The following is a 16,201-nucleotide window of genomic DNA, read 5'->3' as shown; positions in this document are numbered from 1 at the left end:
CAAGAGGCAGCCCCGAGGCAGCCTCCTCATTCAGAGGGACGAGGGTGGTGGGGTTGGGACCAGGGCAGGTGCCAACGAGAGCTGGCCCAGGGACAGTCACTTCTTCCAGATCTGTCACCTCGGACAGAACACTCCTTATCTGAAAAGGGTCTTGAATTCCTGAGGGATGACGTGAATGAGTTCTGTCTGCACACTGCCCATTCACCAAGATGAGCTGCCATGGGATCCAATAATCCAAATTGTTTGGGTTAATCCATGGTGTTGGGCAGGGCTTGGAGCAACCTGGTCTAGTGGAAGGTGTCCCTGTCCATGGCAGGGGGTTGGAACTATGTGGTGTTTAAAGTCCCTTCCAACCCAAACCGTTCTATAATTTGATAAAACATTTATTATTTTCCTTAAAGGCAAGAGAAGAGAGTTGCAGATGGATAAAATAGGTGGAATCCCTCTTTAAAATGGAAAGGAAAGCGAGTCAGGCAAGCATGCAAAATAAGTTCTTAGAACATCTGTGCATCAAATATATTTATACAAAGTGCTACAGTCAATCTTTTCCAGCTGAGTGTTCAGCAGTTCAAATATATATCATACCACAGTCACTGTTACAGGAAACAAGAGAAAAATTGTGTTGTCAAAGGAAAGAAAATGCCAAATCTTACACAGAAAAATTCAGTGGTAAAAAAAATCATCCAAGCAGCGTCTGGAATAATGACTCCACTGCTTCTTTGAACACTTTAAATGGGTTCACACCAACTGAAGTATTTCTTAAAACTAAAGATGATTTTATGTGTCTGTGTTTTCGTACCCACACTCACGTGGGTGATACATCTTGCTAATTATTGGCCTAAACGGGCCTTACTTGGCTCGGGGGATGGATGTGCTCAGTGCCATCAGAATAATGGAAAGCTGATAAGAATATCCCCACTGCTCTGCCCAGCAACTCCAGCTATATATAGAGCAGGACTGGGAACGGGATGAAAGCCTGGAAGGGACCAGATGAGTGAATCTCCTCATCCACGTTCCTCAGTTCCTGGAACTCTGTAAATTCAGCCAGGTCTCACGGACCCTCCCGTAGCATTGTAGCCCATGAACGTTAATTGATGCATCTATAATTGCACCTAATTACTGACACTGAATTATTTAGCGTAGCAAGAGGGAGCATAAGCAGAAGCAATGGGATTAAATTAAGACAGGGAAAAATTAGGTTGAGTATAAGGGAAAATTCTCTGGCAATGAGATTCATTAGGATGGCTCCCAAGGGAAACGTTGGGCACCGCTTTGCTGCAGACACAGAAAATTAAGTTAAACCCATATTCAGGAAATTACCTTGATAATTTGGTATGTCTTCTCCATTTTTAAATTATTGAACTCTTCGGCAACTCAGCTGCTGAACAAGTTTTTGCAGGCAGTTCAGGTGCCAGCCAATCCTACCAGCTGATGTCTCTGAGGAGATGATTGCCCCCAGAGCACTTCCATGAGAGCAGACCCTGTACTTATTCAAAGCAAGTCGTACTTAAACTTTACTGCAAAGCCAGCAATGCTTAACCTGTGGTTAAGTAGTGCTTAAACGCTCCCCAGGGTGGCAGTTAGGAGGTAGACAGTTATTTTCCCACTCTGAGATTATAATTATCTCCCGTTCTCCCCGGTAGAAATAAGCGATGGCAGGACATGAGGAGACAGGAGAACCCTTAATGCCTCCTCTTTCATCTCCTTTTATCATTTGACCTATGAGAAGTTAAATGCAACGAGCTACAGAAGGAGCTGGGAGCGTAGTAAGACATATGCAGAGCCAACTTTTATCATGGCATGATTAATGATGTTTGAGAGCGCTGTGAGTGGCAGCAGAGAGAGGGAATCTAAACCAGGGAGTGAAGGCACATCCTGCTGCTTACACTGTGTAATTCCACCTCAAGGCAGGCAGGGAAGTGTGAACCTTTACAGCCTTTTTCACTGGAAATCCTAAATATGATGCCTTTTGAATCGCCTTAAACCTTCAGTGCAATGACAGGATCTCAGAAGGCAGAAAAAATAACAGTGTGGCCACTGATGCTTGCTACGACTATTCATCTTCATCTGTTTAGCAGACAAAGGGGTTATTGTATTTAATTTTCTTGCATTTAAGTTGCACATAAGCAGCCTTGGCAGAACGTGCACGTGGCTTTGGAGGGGGGAGCTCAGCCAGCAGGATCCTGGGGGGCTTCCAGCTGGTCCCAGGCTGGAGAAGAGACAATGCCCACTCCAGGAATCATCACACCCTCCACAGCACCAGGATAGCTCCAGAGCTCCCAGAATCATAGAAACCAGTCCACAGAGTTAAACCAGAACATCATGCACAGCTGAAAGTAAAGGAAAATTGCTCATATTTTGAAGTGAAGTTGCTGCTAAACAGGGAAGAAGACACACTCTGAACCCAACAGAACAAACCTCATTGCTTTTGTGCTCTGCAGTGCTGGTAGAAGCTCGGATAAAAACGAGGCAAATGTTTCCAGGTGTTCAATATTCACACAGCTATTGCTGCAGAATAAACACCCATTATTCCCTGCTCGTCTAAATGTACGGTGTGTCAGCAAACAGAAGTAATCCTAAACCCTTTTGCACTATTTTGCATTTCATAATATTTACAAAAAAGAAAGGAAAACATCTTAATTCTCGTACCCATTGCATGAGCTAACATTTCCTTCTCCTGAGTCACTGGCTTCTGCCTCTCCACAAGCTGACACACAGTGGGATGAGTCAGGTTTGGAGAAATATCTCTTCATTTATGGAGACCAAGACTTTTCAAGGTCCAGAATGTGCTCACAGACTTGAACTGCTTAAGCCCTTTCCTATCTTTTCCCAGAACTGCTCCTGATCAATTAGAAAGCTAATTTAAGGAGCCCTTTTTTAAACTTGTACTGATGAACTTGAGCATGTGCCTGGGTAATTTATAGCAGCACGCTCTCCCAATTAATCCCCAGTAACTCATTTTCAGTCACGCCACCAACGTTGCAAAGTTCAGCGATCTGTGACTATTTCCAGAACTTATTATTATTCATTTTACCTTGTACAGCACTGAGGGCCACGTTCCCCCTCAACCAGTAACATCATGTACCCTAATTTAATTGCACTTACGAGGGGCTGGACGCGCTTTCAGAAATGAGCTCTCACCGCTGAATGGCTCTGCCTTTCATCTTTTGTGAACATGGAGCTCTGAACTTCCATGCTCACATTCCCAACGGGTTGCACCAGGAAAGATGAGAGGAAACATAAAAAGCTTCAAAGATAGCTTCTTGAAACTCTCCAAACTTGCATCTTTCCCTTTCTTGTCCGTTTTCTCTCACTCTTTTGGTGGAACTTTGTGTTAAGGCTTTAATTTCCAGTTCAGTTCTTTTTCTCCTGGCATGCAGTGGAAACCAAGAGTAGTTTTTGTGACCCTGTAGTAGGTTCCCCCGTGGTGATGTGGGAAAAATCGAAGCAAAAAATGTGTACAAAGCTAATATATCACACACAGCATCCTACAATGCGTGGCAGCTGCAGGTCAGCACCTTTCCAAATATTCCTCAGTTCTTTAATCCAGCACTATCCAGATCACGTGGGTATGATGGAATTCAATCAAACTCAGGTGCCTTCAGCTTTTATGTGTGTTTTTTTGTTCCCCAGCCTGGCCTGGGGGGTGACAAAAGGTAAGGCAGAATATTTTATGGCACTGGTTTCCCATCACTGAGTGGGCACCGTTTGATGCCAAAGAAGTCATTGAGAAATTCCCACTGGTTTCAAACTGCAAGATGGCAGGGTTGGATGAGATATTGGGAAGGAATTCTTCCCCTGGTGAGGCCCTGGCACAGGTTGCCCAGAGAAGCTGTGGCTGCCCCTGGATCCCTGGAAGCGTCCAAGGCCAGGCTGGACGGGGCTTGGAGCAACCTGGGCTGGTGGAAGGTGTCCCTGCACATGGCAGGGGGGGGGAACTGGATGAGCTTTAAGGTCCTTTCCAACCCAAACCAGTCTGTGACTCTGTGAAGTTATGATTGTAATGATAATGAGAGCTTTTTTAAAGAGCTGCTCCGTGGATCTGTGGGAAATCACTGGGGGAGATTCCCACTGACACCAGTGAAAACAAGATTCCACTTCTGTTTCTCAGCTCTCCTGAAGTCTATTGAATACAGTCAACAAAGTGCATCTTTCCTTCCAACCTCTAAAAGAAGCTTTGAGATCAGGTCTGGAATTAAGTAACACAATTAGAGCGACCAACAATCAAAGACTGTAAATCCTCACTTATTTGCCCAGATGTTAACAACAGCGATCAAACACTGAGGGCTACAAATATCTCTGTAACTTTATCTGGGTTTGTTTGTACAATGTTCTGAACAAACAGTAACAAAGCTTGCAAAGCGTGATGTCACCCCGTGTCGTACCTGCAGCGCGTGGGAGGGAAATGGGAAATTTGCCGCTCTGAGAATGCAGAGCCCAAGAACTCCCCTGATGATGAGGGGATTTATTTCTCCCATAACTCAGAACGCCACAAAAGAGCATTGTAATATTATGCAGTTATTCCCAATAAATATTTACAGGTAATTTAAAGAGGCTGTTTCAGAATATGAATAATTCTACCTTGAAGGAAGGCAGCCGGGATTTGAGAGAGTTAATTTCCTACAGCTGATTACTAAGATTGACTTTATTTTTACATTAGTCTGTACAGGATCATGCTTTCAACCACACTATTTTCCCTTTCTCACTTGCCTGCTAGAAACCAGGGAATGGACTGAGATCCTACCAGAATCTGGCAGAAGAACTGATGCAATTTTTGAAACTTTCAATTTTTAAAGGGGTGCAAAAGGGGGTTGTTTGGTGTGTACACACACCCTTGGTGACCTCCAGGGACAGCCAGCACAGTCCCAGAGGTCCTACAGCTTGATGGCACCAGTTGGGATGCTTACATTCCAGAGGGGTATTTTCAGGATCAGAAGAACAATTTGGACTATGCAGACACAGCTCACAATCTGAGTCCTGAGATGGAACCCAAAGAATGTATTTCTCATTTTGAGTTCGAGATTGAACCGCTGTTATTGGCCTACTGTAATTTCATAAACATAAAAGAAGGGTGAGGAAAGAGAAAAGAACTATTGCAGAGTTACAGTTTTCAAATAAAAGAATGTGCTTAACCACTATTTTCCAGCACACCAGTAGGTCTCCTCTTTGAAGGATCTGTTTAATTATCTTCTTTGTTTAAACCCTCGAGGGTGTCAATTCAAGCATATTTTAGGGAAGAGCACTCCCAGAAAATCAAAAACTTCTGGCAAAAAGTCGATTTCACTTCTATTTTTAATTTACAGGGATGGGACTTTCAAAACCACATTCACTGTGGTCTGAATCCCACCAAAACATCCATCCTGAGGGCTGATGGAGGAGGGTGAAAAACATCACCTCCAGGAGCATCATTGGGATTCCAGCTCCATACTGAGCACGGAGCAGGGCAAGCACCCTGTCAGCAATTAGGGAATAATGAATTTAAGAGAATAATGGATATTGATTAGGGACATTTATTTCTGATAAAATGAGGAGAGTCAGCAAAAGGCAGGGATGTTCAAACTAATTATAGCCCGAGCAATCCACTGAAACAAAGTCAAAGCAGTCGTCTGAACTAACCAAGCCTGAGACAAAGAGGAGGAGCAGCACCCACAGACACCCAGGAGAACGCCAAGGGAGAGGGAAGCTCAGTTTAACCTAAGCCTGAGTGTTTTTCATGGCAAAGGTGCCTGGATCAGGCTCACAGAGACTCACTGTGCCTTCCCCCTCTCCCATTTGTGGCCATCACTGATCTGGCTGGACACTGTTCAACACCCAGGGGGTGAACATTGGGCTGCCTGTTGTTCAACAGTTGTTTGAAACAAACAAAAAAAACCCAACACAACCTACAAATTAAGGCTGGAACCTGCAGGGCAGTTTTGCTGTCAAGATTTTGGGAGAATGACCCAGATCCAAGAGAGTTAAAGAGGTCACTGCAATTGGAGACCCCTCTGCCCCGGAGGGCACGGAAGAGAAGGCAAAGATGGACTCATGGAAGTGGAACCTTTGGATCCTGATCAGAGGGAGAGTGAGGGCAGGGGGATATGACCTGAATGTGTGTGATGGGGGGAGAAGGGAGTTTTGGCAAGGAAGAAAGAAGAAGGGGAATGCTGTGGTTGTGCTCCCTGTGCCCTTGGGATCTGTCCCGTCACCCACATTGTATTATATATCACCTTTACCTTAAAATTAACATTCTTGAGCACAGGATAAAACATTCCTTGCAAAGTTTTCTTTTATAACCTTATTTATTGTGAGGGTGGGGAGGCCCTGGCACAGGTTGCCCAGAGAAGCTGTGGCTGCCCCATTCCTGGAAGTGTCCAAGGCCAGGTTGGACGGGGCTTGGAGCAACCTGGGCTAGTGGAAGGTGTCCCTGCCCATGGCAGGGGCTGGAATGGGATGGGCTTTAAAGTCCCTTCCAATCCAAACCACTCTATGATTCCATAATTCTATGAAAATCCCAAGTAAAATATTCTGGAGATTGTTAGCCAGTATTTTTGCTCTTCTAATTAGACTTATCAAATGCATAAACCACCATATTGTATAATGAAAAAAAATACTTTCCAGACTAGCAAATGGTCTTATTTTATGTCTGAAGTTCTTTATACAGAAAGATATAAAGCCTGTAAATTTGACAGGATGCTAAACTTTCATTAAGGAAAAATAATTATTAGAGTACTCTGGGCCATATAAAGAAGAAGCATTTATTGCAATAAAATTACATGTTGAATTACATGTCCTGCTGCAATTGGATTTTAATACAACCTTTTAAAATTTTGACAGATTTTAATCCTCTATTGATTTCTTAATTTTTCTGTGGTCTCCAGTAGAGCAATCAAAGTAGAGATGAGCTTAAAAAAGGGAAAGCCCTCAAAGAGTGAACCTGGAGAAGGGGATGTCAATACAGTGTGATTTCCTTCAGTAAACAGCTACCATCTCACTTGACTTGTTCCTTGTAATTCTTCCAAATTCTCCTGCCTTTGGAGCCTCCAGGGGAAATAGATCCTCCTCTCTCTCCCGTAGGAAAGGAATGTTCAAGAAACTCAACTTTTATTCCCCAAAGGTTCCCTTTGTATGTGGGTAGCAGCAATCCCTCCCTTCAAAATTAATACTTCTGTTATCTTTGAAGTTGCAGCTAATTTTCTACAGATTCTTTACGAGGCGTTTTTGGATGTACTTGCTGGTGGTTGGAGTCCTCATGGGATAAAGAGACATTATACGAAATATTAAAGGGAAAAAAAAATACTTTTAAGATGAAATAAGCTGAATGGGGAAAAAGAATAAGTCTGTTATCCTTGGAAAGAATCAAGATATTTTTTTCAAACATCTAATCCCCTGTACTTCCTTGAAAAAGATATCAAGGCTTAAACAAAGAATTGTGACTTTTACACAGAGAAAAGGAAAAAAAAATCCCATATTTTGCTAGTAGGCACCTTGTGGCTTTTTGGAGGTTAATAAGGACCCTGAAACAATTTAACTGCATTATAGTTATGCATATTCATAAAGATATGCTGAACAGATAACACAGCAAATGATTTAATTGAAAAATCAGCCAGTGTGAATGTTTTTTCCTGTGATTCATGGAAATGCGACAAGATCTGTTAATTAACATAATCTCATTTATTTGACATTATTCTTGTCACTTAATATAATCTTCATACAAAGAATGAAAAATGGAAATTACCAAAAAAAGCAGAGAGAAAAATACAAATTGGAGAAAAGTAGGAAAGGAGAGAATGCCCCTGGAAAATGTAAAAGGATATAGGTTACATTAACCACTAATATGGAAAAAGGAATAGAATGAGTAAGAAAGAAAGCAAACAGAAGGCAGAGATAAAGAAAAGAGAAAATGAGGAGGAAAAAGCCCAGAACATTCAGAAAGTGCTTAGAACTTGTGAGAGTAAGGTCAGAGCTGGAGAGATGCTTTTTGGGACCAGATCAGGCCCTCACGATGAGAAATAAAAAAAAAAAAAAACAGTTTAATTGCAGCATTGCCTTTCACTGGGCTGTTCTGAAATTCCCATGAATTTCCTGCCTGGTTCATTTTGTCCGATTAAAAATGATGGTTATAGAAATCTCTGGAATGGAAGAGCCCAGCCTATACCAGCTGGGACTAAAGAGAATTCCCTTCTGTTCTGGACGTTGTTCTCTGTGCCACTGGTTTTGTACCTCATTTCCAGACTTGTCCAGTGTGTAAAGTGGGTGGTGACTGCACAGCCCTTCCTTGGGAAAGTAGCTTTCCTGAAAATAAATGGAAATACGATGGCATGGAATTACAAATGCTGGTGAGAAAGGAACTTGTGAGAGATACCAAACCTGCACTGAAGTATCTTCCTCATGTAATGCCCAGACCTGCCTCCAGATCACTTGGCAGTAGAGAAGGAGATCATCTGAGATGCAGAAAAGCAACATTAAACTGCTGATAGTGCTGTCACAGAAACACTGCACTGAGGGTCTGCCTGGGGAACCACCACGGAAGGGAGCAGAGTCTGCTGGAAGGGGAGGGGAAAGAGCTCTGGAGCAGCAGGAGCGGCTGAGGGAGCTGGGGGGGCTCAGCCTGGAGAAAAGGAGGCTCAGGGGGGACCTTCTGGCTCTGCAACTCCCTGACAGGAGGAGGGAAGAGATGGGGGGAAATCGGGCTCTGCTCCCAGGGAACAAGGGACAGGATGAGAGCAAACAGCCCCAGGCTGTGCCAGGGGAGGTTTAGGTTGGATATGGGGGGAAATTTCTTCATGGAAAGGGTTTTCCAGCCTCTGCTGGAGTCCCCATCCCTGGAGGGATTTAAAAGCCGTGTGGATGTGGCACTTGGGGACACCACTTGGGTTAGTGGTGGCCTTGGCAGTGCTGGGGGAATGGTTGGACTGGATGATCTCAGAGGGCTTTACCAACCTAAATGATTCCAGGATTCCACAGTACAGAATCCAAACTCTGCCCTTCAGGAAGAGAATGAACAGTAGTAACCATTTCAGATACAGATGAAGGTATCAAAGGTGTGCCCTGCCTACGAAAAACTCCAGCACTCTCCTGCACGTTGTTTATGGTCCTCATAAAACACTGGTGTGTTGGGTGTAATTCCACCTGTGACCTCCTCATAAAGCACCACCTGAACTTGTGATGCTGCATAAATAACAAAAAGGAAATAATGCCATCTATCAGAATGCTCAAGGCTGAAAACTCATTTAGTCCTAAATTACTTCTGTTACTATGACCACAGATATTTAAATTTGAGATAAATTCTTATAAAGTCAGTTGTTAATAGACACTATTAACTAAAATTTATATTAGTAATTGTAGATATTATTAAGTGGGAGAACTGATAAAAAAAGAGAAAAGCCTAATTGGAAAATGGAGATTAATTTCATTAGAAAGAAAATAACGACATAACTTATCTTGTTTGGTGTCTCCAAATAACTGGACTTGGAAGCCAAGTTGTTTGGAATGAATTTGTTCCCAACAGGTCAGGATCCACGTCCTTCTGCAGAGCAAACAGCAGGATAAATAGAAAGAAATCCCCTGGAATTCAGTGGGGATACAGAGATAGAAACCCCATTTTTAATGCCTTTGGAAGGAGGGAGGGATGGAAGGAGGGATGGATGGTACATTTCCCAATTGTATGGGAAAGCAGATCTAAAAAAAAAGCCAAAGTGGAATTTAAGAACTAAAGAAAAACGAAATAAAATCCCAGCCTGGCAAGGAGACTCCACTGCAAGTCCTAAACGTCCGTGACTTCTCTGATTTATTTTACAAACACTTGTTAGCACAACTGATCAGTATTTGTAATTTTTCAGGGATGTTTATTACCACACAATGTTCTTTTAAAATCCATATGAGCGACGTGCAACAAACAAACTGTGAGAGCTTTATGGCTGCTCCCTGCAAAGTCCCATTTGTCACTGAGACTGAAGAGGAATGGCTTGAAGAGCGATATCAGAACGAACAGGCAGAGGAAAAAAAAAAAATAAAGAATTATTTCTTTATGTTGTTATTTTCCCAAGTAGAGGGAGGAAAAAAAAATGAGGAAATACTTACAATATTTGTTCTGTCAATGACAAAATTCTTATAAAAGCAAACAGGATAAACTACAGAGCTTTTTATTTCGCAATATTTTCACTCCATTTAAATAGACTCTTGTAAATGTATGTTCTATTTTTACCAGATTAAAAACTAATTTCAGCAAGGACTGCTTGGAAACTGCTTTCATAGTCCCAGTGTTAAGCCCTTGTACTTTCTTTATTTTATGACTATGACTCCACTATTCACATTTTATATTCTCCCTGTGAGACCACCACACTTGAAATAGGATTAAAGACTGAAACTTTGGGAAGTCTGTTCTCCAGCCTGTGCCCTGATGCAACAGAACATCTCAGGGCAGTATTTAATCATCCAAAGGGAAGAGAAAGAGCTTTCACAGAGATGTAAAGTCTTATTTTTAGCAAATTAGGAAAGTGTCCACTTTTCAAGTTCATTACAACGGTGACAATACATTGTTCAGTGCTGGTGCCTACTTGATCTAGAAATAAAAATGAGGAATACTGGATCATTAGAGGTCCTTATGCTCTTTGATTACTGAATACTGAGGCAGCCAATTTTTTTTTTTTTTTGAATACTATGAGTGGCAATATTCACCTGTTTTAGTCAGCTCAGGCCTCATCTCTGCAGTTCACCAGCCCAGGTGGCATCAGCTGGGGGCAGGTGGAGTTGCTTTCATGGGAAGCAGCTCCTCAGTTCTTTTCCATCAATCTGTGATTACTGGAGTGAAAAAAAATGAATTGAAATATTCTGGCCAAATGCTCTCCTTTTATATAGAAAACATTGTCATCTGCAGGGTTTTTTTCCACCAGTTTAATGCTGGTGGAAAGAATCCCTCTGTACTGAGGGGGACCTTAAGGACCATCTGGTCCAGCCTGTCTTGGTAAAAGCTTTTCCTATAGGAAAAAAACCTTATTTTTATTTCATAAAAAATTGGTTTCTAAAGTTTGACCAGTTTGATAATACTTTTTGATGAATGAAACTTGCACAGCAGAGGTAGAATCGATTCTACTTGAAGACCTCAAAGTGTTACTCCCTCCCTGCGCCACAGAAAGGGAGAAGGACAGAGCTGGAGTTTGCAGGTAGGACAAAAAAAATGGAAGGAAAAACCCAAATGGGATTTATCAGTGTTTATAACCTTATTAGTAAGTAAACCAGAGCTGAGGTGGGTAACAAAAGTGTCAGATTTTAAGAATTGCCCAGACCTCCCTCAGCTGGAGGAGCTCCCTGTAGGGTGCCCCTGTCCAGGGCAACTTTATTTGATAGAAAAGGACAGGTTGATTTATCCTACCTGCCTGCCCTCTTTTGCACATATTTTAAAATGAGATGTATTATCCTGCCTTTACTGATCACTGAGGGAGACTGGATGAAAGCACAGACTAAATATTTACCCTTTGTACTCTTTCAGGTAGACCAGCTACATCCCAACAGCCAAACTGTTCTGACAGAAATCAAAGCTGCTGCCATAAAGGCCAGTAAATTCCCCTGAAGGAGCAAATTTAGCCCTTAGAGCAGAATGCTGGGTCCAGAATCCACACCCCATCCCATATCGGATGCAGAATTTTTTTAATCCATTATAACTGAAAACACTCCCAGCTTCTTGTGCTGCTCAACAGACCACTGAGCAAATGAGACAGAGCTCTTGCTTCATTTTCAACTATTTATACATTCCAAAGAACCAGCTTGGGCTTTTCTATCCCATCTTGCTGATCAAAACACCCTGTTTTTGCAGAGCCAAACCCGCCACCTCTGCACCTGTGTCATGGTTCAGGCTAAAGCCAAACAGGGTGAAGGGAAAACTGGGGGCACAGCCCCAGAACTGCAACACTTTGCTCTCCCTTTTCAGGGCTGTAACTGAACACAGAAGGTGAAATCAGGGAAAAAAAAGGCCAATTATTATTTTTACCCCAGCCTGTTGATTCTTTGATATGTAACCCAAGCTCGTGTTTTCCTCAGGTTTATCCTCGGGGTGAAGGTGATTGCTCGGCTGACACACAGTGACTTACATTTATTTCTCTGGTAGCCTTACAGCTCTTCCAGCAAGGAAATTTTCTTTTCCATCCTGATTAGGGCCATGGTTTAGTGGTGGCTTTGGCAGTGCTGGGTTAATGGTTGGACTCTGTGACCTTAGAGGTCCTTTTGCAACCTAAAACGATTTTCTAGTTCCTGGCATCCTGTCAGTAGGGGATGTGCTTGGTCAGAAATATCTGTGGTCTGTAAGTTCCCAGTGCCCTGCCATGAGCAAATATCGTGGTTTAATTTGTATTTTCACTGGTGAGCTGTGGGGAAACAGCATCAAAAGGTGACAGCTTTGTGCAGGGGGTGATGTTGGGCACTGAAGTCTGTCTGCAAATCAGAAACAGTTCTGAATCAGTAAAGCCACACATGTCAAACAGATGTGTTGGTGAGCAGAGCCAAGCTGTGCATTTCTGTTGCCCAGCAGCACCTTTGCAGGAATGAAGGGAAGAATATTTGTGCAGCTCCTTGAATCCTCCGTCCTGCCACGCAAACCCCATGAGTTAAATTGTTTCTGCAACGTTATCACCAGAAACCTCCTTCCACAGGGTGTAGTGAAACCCTAATAAAGTCCTGCCTGGGCCCAGGATTTCACTCCCATGTTGATCATCACTCCTCAGCACATTCTTCAGTCAATTACTCGGGCTCCTAATTGCATTTCTGTGTAATCCATTTGGATTCATTTGTCAAACACAATTTTGAGACGCGTCGTGTCAAAGGCTTTGGTAAATTCTGGATGCTTTGACGCACCTCCTTCCCCTCTCTCCCACTAATTTAGAATTTAATTAAAAAAAAAGAATCATCTTGGCCTGGCATGATTTGTTCTTTACATACCCATGGAAGTGATACTATTTCTAAAATTAAATACAACTGTGATCCTTACAGAACCTCCAGTGTTTTCTCTGAGGAAGCACGACATCTGAGTCAACAGAATCTGCCTTGTGTGTAAGAATACTTTAGATCCTGAGAGACCCTCAGTGTTCTTTTATTTGTTGTGCTTTCCTGGTGCATTTCTATCACACAACTCCTATTTGAAACCAAAGAGCAAAACAGCACGTTGTTATTACATAGGGGGTTTTTTTTAGGTTTATATTTTTACTCTGGTTGGTCCAAATATACACAGCTCTATAAAAAGAGAGACCAGACTTTGCTTTCAGCCATGAGTGACTATTTTATTAAGCTAAATGTGAGATGTTGGTGGCATAAATCTCTCCCCAGCAGAGGATATTTTAACTTTAATAGATAAATCATAGAATCCCTGAATGGTTTGGGTTGGAAGGGACCTTAAAGCTCATCTCATTCCAACCCCCTGCCATGGGCAGGGATGCATCCACCGGATCACTGATGATTTATCCCATCCTGATAACCCTGACAGAAAAGGGATGAGTGTTTTCTGTGCTCTCTTCTTTTTCCACTGGCCCAGATGACCAGTTTCAACCAGGCCCCAACTCCTTACAAGCAGAAAACTTCTATATAAATTCCTCATCGGTATATTTTTTAATTTTTACTGTTTAATCTGACTTGTTCTTTGAAAGCTGCCAGACCTGAAGACAACAACAGTCAGTACCATGATGCTTTTTGTTTGTCTGCAAGTATCTGCTGAAAATGGGACAATTATCGAGGTGAATTGGATCCACCTGATTGTATCTGCACAATATTTAACATTCCACTTAGAACCTTTTTGGAATTTTGTTCTGAAATTTAAACAGTAGCCAACACTTTGTCACTGAAGAGGTTCCTCACATCAAGTATTACCAACTTCTGTCAAAACAACTTCCAGTAAATACTTAAAAATGCAAAGAATGAAAAAAACCACCTGATGTTCATTAGAACTCCAGTATCTTTACGACCCAGGAGAGGAGAATCAGCACCATGTAGCAAAGGAAGGTCTAGTAAATAATTTCCTACGTAGCAGTTCATATTTACTTATAATTATAATTCACAGGAGTGCATTCCTGCAATCAAGAGACGGGGATGCACAGCATGAAAAAAACATTTAGCACCGAGCAGACTGCATGAATAATTGCCTGTCAGAGTGGCTTATTAAAGGGGAACTACAATTTTACAAGACAATTCTTGTATCTGCTTGTCTGATCTAAAGACAGAGAGCTATATAAATACAAAGAGTTCAGGGAGGAAATATTTCTCACTCCCCCTGTCGAATTAAAAGTTGGGTTTTTAAGGCACTAAAAGAACAGTCAGAATGTGACAGTTTTGATACACAACCGAGCACAGCTTTTGAAATTGGGAAGTGAATCCTTTGTGTTTAAGGCAGCAGGCAGGGAGATGAGGGGATGGAAGGGTGGCTATGGAAACCACTCTCCCTTATGTAAGGAAAGGCACCTGGTGATGTAATCCATGGAATGTCCTTGGAAACCTCACAGCAGCTGGACCTGGTGGGTGAGTGTGATCCAAGATCTCCCCTGGAGCAGGGGTGGGATCACCAGCAGGCACTTACTGGGATCACTGGAGTCTTGCAAAATGACATTTACCCTCCAAATGCTTCAGAGGGTTTGGCAACCTCCAACAAGGCCCTCGTGTCCCACTCAGGCCCATCTTTCCAGGGCAGGGGGAGGGATCTCAACACCCCTTGTGTCCGTGGGAGGCAGGAAGCTCCATATCCTGGAAGGACTAATTCTGCTTTATTCTCCTAATTAACCAGTTTCACTTCCTCCTCCTCTCAGACTGAGGCAGAAGTTCTCAGAGAGCAGGCAGGCTAAAGTTACGGAGAATTAAATTTGAAAAATCTTCCCCTCCAGTGCTATTTTAAGGAGAATGAATTCGTAAAAGCCCAACAACCCAAAGCAAATACAGGTGTCACAAATGAACCCACGGCCTTGGGTGATAATCCAGCTTCATGCCTCTATTTCTGCTTTTAAAAACCATCTTAGCATTCTTTATTTTACGCCTTTGAGGCGATTGGGGCGCACACCTCGAAAGTGGGAGACAATAATGCTTCATTAATATGGTGCCCTAAAAAATAAATGAAAATCTACCGTTCTGTGCCTCAGGAACAGCACCTGCAGCGCTGTTGAAGCCAATAATTTTTTTGTCAGGCTTGCTTTAACGCTCGTGATTGAGAGATCTGAAGTCTCAAACCTGTTCACTAAACAGATAAAACCAACCAAAATCCACGTGAGCCTTCCCACTGATTTCAGGGAGCCTGGACCAAGGCCAGGGTCGAGGGGACAGCGGCAGCAGCTTTGAAAATGCTGCCCAAAAATATCTTGCCCTTTGTTCCAACAAGCACTGCTGAGACTTTAAGCCATGCCATGGTCTCTCTGCCTGGGTGCTGAGGCTGTCACAGCAGTGCTGGGTTTGATAACAGTCCTAATTTGGCTTTTCCACCAGGAAATACACCCAGTCAATTTAGATATATATAGTAATTCAGCATAAAAATCATCAGAAAGAAAGCTTCGCTGCTTTCCAAGTTATACACTTGATAATGTTTCACTTGAAAAACCTGTAACTTTTTTTTTATAACAAACTGAGAGAACTCACAGCTGAGGGGTCTCTCTGAGAACATTCAGACTCCGTGGCTTTAGGGTTTGTGTTAGGAAAAAATTATTATCAGCTCTGAACATTATAAAACTGACACGGTTTCCAGCAAAGGTTGTAAACAAATTATTAGGGCTCTTTGTTCCGAGAAATACATTAAAAACAGTCAAAGTGAAAAAAAAAAAATCATTTGGCCAGTGAGAAATCTGTCTAGACAAAGCTTCCATTATATGATTTAACAATCCCTGGCGAATGTTGCTTAAAGATAAAATTGGATTCCTGTCCAGAATATTAATACTTTTATTGCAGTTTACAGAAATATGTGTATTTTTCAGATAAAAGTACATATTCATATACAGACAGACGATGAACATTGAAAATGGACTGGAACGTGGTTTGTTTTATCAGTATTTCTCCCTCTGTCAAACAAATAAATCATTGTTTTTCAGGTGGAGGCTTCTGATGAGGAGGAAGATTTTCTCATTTTCAGACGAGGGCTTCTGTATTTCCATCTCCACCGCTGTCAGAGCACGTTGGTGAGGAGCTGCTGCGGGTGACACAAACAACTTATGATTGCAGAGCGAGGAACTGCTCTCACAAACTTCCAATTTCCAACCAGCTCCAC

The sequence above is a fragment of the Empidonax traillii genome, unplaced genomic scaffold (assembly GCF_003031625.1).
Source record: "Empidonax traillii isolate 1590-97213 ecotype Southwest subspecies unplaced genomic scaffold, ASM303162v1 scaffold655:size661012, whole genome shotgun sequence".
NCBI classification, from domain to species: domain Eukaryota; kingdom Metazoa; phylum Chordata; class Aves; order Passeriformes; family Tyrannidae; genus Empidonax; species Empidonax traillii.
This window is presented reverse-complemented; position numbering follows the sequence as displayed.